The following is a 9,334-nucleotide window of genomic DNA, read 5'->3' as shown; positions in this document are numbered from 1 at the left end:
CCTCGGTCTCCCAAGTATCTGGGACTGCAGGCATGTACCACCAAGCCTGACTAATTTTTGCAATTTTTATTGAGATGGTGTTTCACTATATTGCCCAGGCTGGTCTTGAACTCCTGGGCTCAAGCAATCTACTTGCCTTGGCCTCCCGAAGTGCTAGGATTACAGGCAAGAGCCACCATGCCCAGCCAGAAAGATGTTAAATGAAATGAAGTTTTTAGGCCCACTGCTGGAGTCTTCTCAATTATCAATGAAACATGAATCTTTGGTATTTGGCTACAGTTACTGAAATATTTATAAAACAACCTAATTTATTGACATTTCATTCCATTTATCTTATTTCCAAGGTTATTGTGAGAAAATGTGCTGTAGTTATACCATCAAAAATTTGGCATAATTGAAAAATTCCTGGTCCTTTGTGAATAGTACTTTTATTTAATTGTATTGTGGAAACATCCTTTTAATAATCCACTCTAGACTCTTGTCCAAGAAGCATACTAAATTCAACAGTATATAGTTTATATTGAGCCTTTAGTTAAGCTTATGGTGTCAATAGTATCTAGCTCAGACTAATAGAAGGTCTGGCCAGGTGCAGTGGCTCACGCCTGTAATCCCAGCACTTTGGGAGGCCAAGGGGGGTGGATCACCTGAGATCAGGTGTTCAAGACCAACATGGCGAAACCCCGTCTCTACTAAAAACACAAAAATTAGCCTGGCCTGGTGGCAGGCACCTGTAGTCCCAGCTACTCAGGAGGCTGAGGCAGGAGAATTGCTTGAACCCAGGAGGCGGAGGTTGCAGTGAGCGGAGATCGTGCCACTGCACTCCAGCCTGGCAACACAGCAAGACTCCATCTCAAAACAAGAAAAAATGGGTCTGGGCACGGTGGCTCACACCTGTAATTCCAGCACTTTGGGAGGCTGAGGCAGGCAGATCACCTGGGGTGGGAAGTTCGAGACCAGCCTGACCAACATGGTGAAACCCCACCTCTACTAAAAAAAAAAAAGAAAGAAAATTAGCCAGGCATATTGGCGCATGCCTGTAATCCCAGCTACTTGGGAGGCTGAGCCAGGAGGATTGCTTGAGCCTGGGAGGCAGAGGTGCAGTGAGTGAGCCGAGATTGCACCATTGCATTCTAGCCTGGGTGACACAGCACGACTCAAAACTAAATTATATTAATTTAAATTTAATTAAAGTATTTTTTTAAAAATTTGTAGCTGCAAAAAATCAGAAGAGTTTTTACCCCTCTATAGGGGTAGAATAAACTAAAAAATCTTAGCCAGAGAAGTCTTAGAATCCATGATACACCAGTAGCAAGGCATACACCTAGCACCCAGATTTGGTTTCTTATACCATATTCCAATAAAAGGAACCAGGGATCCTTGGAGGAATGGTGATCCCTGAACCGGGGCAAGAAATATACAAGATATCTTGGAGAACTGGGTGCGGCGGCTCAAGCTTGTAATCCCGCACTTTGGGAGGCCAAGGCGGGCGGATCGCTTGAGCTCAGGAGTTCAAGGCCAGCCTGGGTGACATAGGGAGACCTGGTCTCGACAAAAAATACAAAAATTAGGCGTGCCAGGCGCGGTGGCTCACGCCTGTAATGCCAGCACTTTGGGAGGCCAAGATGGGCAGATCATCTGAGGTCGGGAGTTCAAGACCAGCTTGACCAACATGGAGAAACCCCTTCTGTACTAAAAATACAAAATTAGCCAGGCATGGTGGCGCATGCCTGTAATCCCAGCTTCTCAGGGAGGCTGAGGCAGAAGAATTGCTTGAACCCAGCAGGCGGAGGTTGCGGTGAGCAGAGATGGCGCCACTGTACTCCAGCCTGGGCAACAAGAGAAACTTGGTCTCAAAAAAAAAAAAAAGTTGGACATGGTGGCCTGCGCCTGTAATCCCAAGCTACTTGGATGCTGAGGCATCACCTGAGTCCTGGGGGTTGAGGCTGCAGTGAGCCATAATCATGTCACTGTACTTCAACCAGGGTGACACAGTGAGACCCCATCTAAAAAAAAAAAAAAAAAAAAAAAAGATTTTGGAACATCTTGTACTGCCAGAAAAGAAGAAAGTTCTTTTTTTTTTTTTTTTTTTTTTTAGGTGAGATCTTGCTTTGTCACCCAGGCTGGAGTGCAGTGGCTAGATCTCGGCTCACTGCAGCCTCGGCCTCCTGAGCTCAGGCGATCCTTCTGCCTCAGCCTCCTGAGTAGCTGGGACTACAGTTGTGTACCACCACACCTGGCTGATTTATAGAGATGAGGTCTTGCTATGTTACCCAGGCTGGTCTTGAACTCTTGGGCCCAAGTGATCCTCCTGCCTCAGCCTCCAGAAGTACTGGGATTAAAAAGTGCTGGGATTAAAGGGGTGAGCCACCAAACTGGGCAGAAAGTTCTTTAAAACACACACACACACACACACATACACACAAACACACACGCCAACTGAAAGAGCTCCAGTGGCCAAAACTGAAACAACTTGAGCAACAAAATAAATACCCAAAGCATAAAATAAATATCCATGAGGCCATACTGACATAAAGGGTTTTTGTTTTGTTTATGTTTTTGCTTTTTGTTTTCTTTTCTTTGTAAGACAGAGTCTTGCTCTGTCACCCAGACTGGAGTGCAGTAGCACAGTCTCGGCTCACTGCAACCTCCACCTCCCAAGTTCAAGCGATTCTCCTGCCTCAGCCTCCCAAGTAGCTGGGACTATAGGCATGCGCCCACCACGCCCAGCCAATTTTTTTTATTTTTAGTAGAGACGAGGTTTCACCATGTTGGCCAGGCTGGTCTGGAACTCCTGACCTCAAGTGATCCGCCTGCCTCGGCCTCCCAAAGTGCTAGGATTATAGGTGTGAGCCACCACACCCGGCCAATAAATGTTTGAATAAATAAATGAAGGAGAAGGGATAAATCTGCAGAATGTCAAATAATTTATTTGAATTCTCCACTTTATTTATTTTATTTATTTATTTGTGGGGGACAGAGTCTGGCTGGATTCTCCACTTTCAAGAAGATGGAGCACAACTCCCCATTCCTTAAGAGTGGGTGGCACATAGTCTGGTGTCTTCCCCTAAGATCGTATGAATTTCTGGAAGGGTTTATGTTCTCAGGGCCACACTGGTCTCCAGACTTCTTTCATGTACACTGCCCCCTAATTCCTTTCTAAGGTCACACAAGCATGAAATCGGATTCTACATCTATTGCTAAAAACAAAAAAGCCCCATTTCCATTGAAGCACTGAAGAATTGAGTAGGCTGAAACTGGACCAAGATCTTCCATCACAATAATATAAAAACCTGCAAATGTGATGGCAGGTATCACCATTCCCACACATCCAGCACCCACAGTAAGTATTTCCCCAACCATCATCACTCTCCGCACCTACAGTCCCCAACGCTTTTCATCTCGTCAGTTCTCTTCCTGATCATTCCACCTCTGCTTTCCCTGCTCTTTTATCTCTCGCCCTACTTCACAGGAGTAAGCCTCCTAGTCCTACACAGAGCAATTTACTCAGCTCCCTGAATTATCTAGGAATTTCCCCAAAGACTAGAGTTTGTGGAGATACTTTCCTTTAGGTTTAGAGAGCATTGAGGAGCTTAAGTACCATGGGTTGATGACAGACATGACAGGATTCTGGGGGCAGTCTGCCCTTCCAGATGCATAATCCTTTTGGATAGGGCAAGCAGACCTGTGGACATATTAGATTCCTATAATTCATATAATTTTAGGGCTGAAAAGGACTTTATGGGGCACCCTTACGTTGAAGAAAGTAAGCCCTGGGGCTCTTTAGTGACCCACCTTGGGTCACATTGTCTGCCTTCTACAAACTCTGTGCTTGTAGAAAATAGACTTTCAACCAAATGTTCTTGGAACATAATCTTTTTTTTTTTTTTTTTTTTTTTTTTTGAGACGGAGTCTCGCTCTGTCGTCCAGGCTGGAGTGCTGTGGCGCGATCTCGGCTCAATGCAAGCTCCGCCTCCCGGGTTCATGCCATTCTCCTGCCTCAGCCTCCCGAGTAGCTAGGACTACAGGCGCCCGCCACCACGCCGGGCAAATTTTTTTGGATTTTTTAGCAGAGACGGGGTTTCACCGTGTTAGGCAGGATGTTCTCGATCTCCTGACCTCGTGATCCGCCCGCCTCGGCCTCCCAAAGTGCTGGGATTACAGGCGTGAGACACCGCCTCCGTCCGGAACATAATCTTTTAACGGGTTTTCACATTTGGATTTCTAGATACTGTAAGTAGCCAGTTATTACTTTAACGTCAGAAAAAGATGTCTTTAATTTTTTTATACTCTGTAGTAGAAAAATTACGAAAGAAGGTACTTGAAAACCCTAACTGTATATTTCCTAGAGGAAAAACTGGCAAAGGCGATCTTCACAAAGGGTGGACGGTACCTTATACATCAAACCCAACGATCCCATCCCACACTTTACATTCAGCTTAACCAGAAGTAAAACCTCTTGTCACACCGTCACCGTTATTCCAATTATGGCAATAACGACCTCCTTCTACGGATGCGGTTGACAGATAAGATCTCTAAACCGCTGCTAATCAATCGGTCCTGGCTCAAGCATTTCTTATCTGCCGGATTCAGAAAATACAGATGCTGGAAGCTCAGCGGCTTGTTCGGGGAAAGAACGCTAAGCAAGAATAAAATTTTATTTCAAAGCGCCAAAAATCTCGAATTCTGAGGTCCACAGGGAGGTTTCCCAGAGCAACTCACAGTTGTTCCCTTCTGAGAACGTAGCTCCGTGAAATGCACATCCCTACTCGGTCCAGAGAAATAGATCAATGGGGAAAAGGATTGAATCAACCAAGTAGGCTGGGCGGGAGACAGCCTTAACCCACGGGCGCGGGCGAGTCGTATGGGCAGGGGCAGGCGGGAGCGACGTGGGGCGACGCTCACGAACGATCAGAGCTGCGGGCGACGCAACGAAGCCCGGAGGCCGCAGGCTGCGCGCTCCCTCGCAGCAGCCGGGCGGGCAAAAGCCCCCAGTCCTCGGCCCCCGCGCAAGCGACGCCGGGAAATGCCCACATCCGGGAAACCTGCAGCGGAGTGCGGCGGCGGCGGCGACACTGAGTGGAAGGCAAAATGGCGGCGGCGGCGGTGGCCTGGTGTTAAGGGGAGAGCCAGGTCCTCGCGACCCCTGGGACGGGCCGCGCTGGCCCGCGGCAGCCCACCCGTTCGTCTCCCCGCTCTGCCCCACTAGGGATACTTGGGGTTGCTGGGACGGACTCTGGCCGCCTCAGCGTCCGCCCTCAGGCCCGTGGCCGCTGTCCAGGAGCTCTGCTCTCCCCTCCAGGTAGGTCCGGGGCTGGCGTAGCGGGTGCGCTCCTCCAGTGCTCGAGTTGGCGGGGCGGTGGCCGCCGGGGCCCACGCCCATCCCCGCTGGCGAGGGTCCAGAGGTTTGGACTGGCGGGCAGAGCCGGCCCGCTCCGGGCCTGACTTGGCTGGTTGCATTGACCCGAGCTGAGCCCTGCCCTGGGGAAGCGAGGGTTGGCCGCGCCCGGTGCTGCAGGAAGAGCCCCAGGCTTTTCGGCCTCGGAGGTGCAGGTTTGGCTGGGTAGAGCCTGTCTTTCTGGCGGCCTGTCTCCCACCCCACCCCCAACACGCGAGTCGGCGGTGTCCCGGAGGGAAGGAACGGGAAAGGTGGTTCTGAAGGAAAATTGCAGTAAAAGAGCTACAGTTCTTTGGATCCCAGAGGGCCTTGATCCTGGGTATACCTTAGAGAAATCCTGGGAGTCTCTTACGTCTAGTTCAGTGTGATTTTAGGTTACTGTTCATAGTTGGAAGAGGTGGGAGAGATGGAGAGGTCTTTATGGAGTAGGAGTGTGTATATAAATACAGCAAATGAAGGAACGACAATTAAGGGAACAGTGTTTTTTATAACCTGAAATAGCTTGTAGCTCAATGAATGCCTCTCAGATGACTTGATTTATCCCCATTCTGACTTCTCTGTCAATTTCTAAGGGAACAAAATTTAATGTTTGTCAACTCATATGTTAATACGGCTTTTAAAACATGTATCATCCACCAGAAGTTATTCATAAATCTAGTGAACAATAAGTATAATCTCATGCACAGAAGTAATATTGTATAACTCCAGTTTTGGAAATGGATTTGAATGTTAGCGATCATGAAACTTGTTTGAACTTTATGAATTATTTATTGAAGGTTAAAATTTTTTATCAAATTTCCTCCATGAGGAAGAAAAGGTAGGACATTATAATTGGAATGAATGTTCTGTGCTACGAAAACAAAGCTTATCTCTGACGGTAAAATGGGGTAGTTGATTCCCTAAGGCAGTGGAGGAATTTGATTGAACAGTAAAAGAAGTAGCATTGTGTTAGTCCAATTGGCTGCTACTGCAAGAAACTAGATCATGGTCCATGCTTGGAATGGCACATTCTATGCCTAAATATTGATGGAATATGCCTTGCTGCTCACCAAAAAATACTTCTACTGCATTTTTAATGTATAATATCTGGCTTTCATTGTGTAGGTCGTTTTTATTTTTGTTTTGTTTTTATTGCAAGTCCTTGTTCTATATAAATAGTCTTGGAACTGTTCTAACCCTGGTTATTTGGTTATTTTAGATGTTTTATTTACATCAATGGGAGATTGTTATACATCACAAAAGTTATTTAGTCATTGAATAACATTTTCGCCATGTAGGAACAGCAATCATTTTTCAGCATGAAGATACAGCGTTGCTTTCACTTTTGATCTGACAATTATTAGAAAGTGAACTGAAGAAAATGACAGTATGCAGTTTCCTTTAAAGATGGGAACTCGCTATGTTGCCTGCGCTGGATTCCAACTCCTGGACTCGAGCAATCCTCCCACCACAGCCTCTCAAGTAGCTGGGACTACAGGTGCACTACTGCACCCAGCCAGGGTACCTTTCTGATAAACTTAATTCAACCCAAGTTAACACTTTGAAATCTTATGTAATGGTATCATTTTTTTTTTCCTAAGTTGGACAAACTAATCAATGATACTTGTTTGTTGATGTTTGTATTTTTGATGAGGGTCTGAACTTTAAAAAAAAAAAAAATGGCGATCTGTCATACCCAGGCAGTTTGATTCCAGAGCTCTTACTTTAACCATGAGGTTAAAGTCATTGAAAGTTATGGGGTAGGTAGGTGACATGATCAGAATTGTTTATTAAGACGAATCTGGCCCCATCGTAGTGTGGGTTAAAAAGGTAAGCAGTTTTGCTTTGAAGAATTATTTTTAAAATTCTTTTTGCCTAGTAATAATTTGAATTTTCACATGTCATAGCAGCAAAGATTGTTGAGATTTAGTAATGCCAGTATTAACCATACCTTGTTGTGGGGATTATAAGATTAGTATAACTTTCTAGAAGGCATTCTGACAATAAGTATCAGAATTTTAAATATGTATTCTCTTTGATCCAGCAATTCCACTTCTGGGAATTTATTTTAAGAAAAATGCTCAGCAATGTGTGCACAAGAATTTTTATTGCAGCAATTTTTTTTATTAACTAATTTCGTTATGTGCAAGGAATATGCTATATGTATATTATACACATGTTCATTTTATTAAACTATGAGGCATAATAAAATGAACATCCATGAACTTACCACCTGAACTCAGAACAAGAATATTACCAGTATAATTGAAGTTACCAGTTTGCAGTATTATTTTACATTAGCAAAAAAATGAGGAACAACCTAAATGTCCATCAGTCAGGGATTTATAAGTAATAGTACATCTAGCCCGGCGCAGTGGCTCACGCCTGTAACCAGCACTTTGGGAGGCCAAGGAGGGCGGATTACCTGAGGTCTGGAGTTCGAGACCAGCCTGGCCAACATGGTGAAACCCCATCTCTACTAAAAATACAAAAATTAGCTCGGTGTGGTAGCGCGCGTGTGTAGTCCCAGCTACTTGTAAGGCTGAGGCAGGAGAATCACTTGAACCGGAGAGACGGAGGTTGCAGCGAGCTGAGATGGCACCACGGCACTCCAGCCTGCGACAGAGTGAGACTGTCTCAAAAATAAATAAAGAAATAAAGAAATAATAAATAAATAAAAAATAGTACATCTACATGATGAAATTCAATATCGGTATTTAAAGGAATAAGGTTGAACTATCATACTTTATCAATTCTGAAATACCACTAAATCTAAGATAAGCCATCTATTTAGTAGCAATTTTTTAGCAGGAAGAAAGTAAACATAAAGCTTTTATTAATAATAGCATACATTTATTCATTCAATTGTATACCATTTTCGTCTGTCACAATAAAGTTTGAGTCTCAGCCTTATTCACATTCAGAATCTAGGATTCTTCTGAATTACTTCGGTTAGTTAATGCAACATCATGATAACAGGCTGCTTTTCATAATGCTAGTTAATTATCTTAACCTATATTGTCTTTATGATTGTGTGTATAATTTTAAGGTATATTGAAGAATACTGGGGTTTTGCTTTCGTTTCCTTTTTGCTTACTTAGTTTTTTTTTCTTCTTCTTAATTGAATTACCTATTGCTGGAAATTAAACAGCTTCTTCTGAAGATAACTCCAAAAGTTTTCGCAGACTTTTGAGTCTGTCTTACCTTTGAAAATTCTGTGATCTTGCTTGAATTTAATAATTACTTATGCCTTTAATTGCATTGTCTATTGAATGACAGTTTGAGTGCACAATACTATGTCACAATGGAATCTTTCAGAACATTTTGTGGACCAGGCGTGGTATCATCCCAATATTTTGAGAGGCTGAGGCAGGAGGAACACTTGAATTCAGGAGTTTGAGACCAGCCTGGGCAACCTAGCAAGATCTCCATCTCTATTTACAAAAATAATAATAGCTGGGCGTGGTAGCTCATGCTTGTAATCCCAGCACTTTGGGAGGCTGAGGTGTGTGGATCACATGAGGTCAGGAGTTCAAGACCAACCTGGCCAACATGGCAAACCCCTGTCTCTACTAAAAATACAAAAATTAGCCAGGTGTGGTGGTGGGTACCTGTAGTCCCAGCTACTCCGGAGGCTGAGTCATGAGAATCATTTGAACTTGGAAAGCAGAGGTTGCAGTGAGCCAGAATACGACACTGCACTCCAGCCTGGGCAACAGAGTGAGACAGTCTCACAGAAAAAAAAAGTAATAATGATAAAAGAAAAAAAGAAGCCGTGCGCGGTGGTTCATGCCTATATAATCCCAGCACTTTGGGAGGCCGAGGCAGGTGGATCACCTGAGGTTAGGAGTTCAAGACCACCCTGGCCAACATGGTGAAACCCCGTCTCTACTAAAAATACAAAAATTAGCCACACATGGTGGCACATGCCTATAATTCCAGCTACTTGGGAGGCTGAGG

The 9,334-nt window shown here is 44.5% G+C and overlaps 1 protein-coding gene across 3 annotated transcripts in view; it reads left to right on the top strand.

The window, feature by feature from the left end:
- The first annotated feature begins 4,893 nt into the window (after window positions 1-4,893).
- Window positions 4,894-9,334, top strand: part of LOC100991443 (katanin p60 ATPase-containing subunit A1) — a 119,588-nt gene continuing 115,147 nt past the window's right edge. For all 3 annotated transcript variants that reach the window (XM_063605017.1, XM_063605016.1, XM_003811519.5), the window contains exon 1: window positions 4,894-5,299. The gene's annotated coding sequence lies outside the window, so the exon portion shown is untranslated. The remainder of the gene's footprint in view (window positions 5,300-9,334) is intronic.

This window comes from Pan paniscus, chromosome 5 (assembly GCF_029289425.2).
Source record: "Pan paniscus chromosome 5, NHGRI_mPanPan1-v2.0_pri, whole genome shotgun sequence".
NCBI lineage: Eukaryota > Metazoa > Chordata > Mammalia > Primates > Hominidae > Pan > Pan paniscus.
This window is presented reverse-complemented; position numbering and strand designations above follow the sequence as displayed.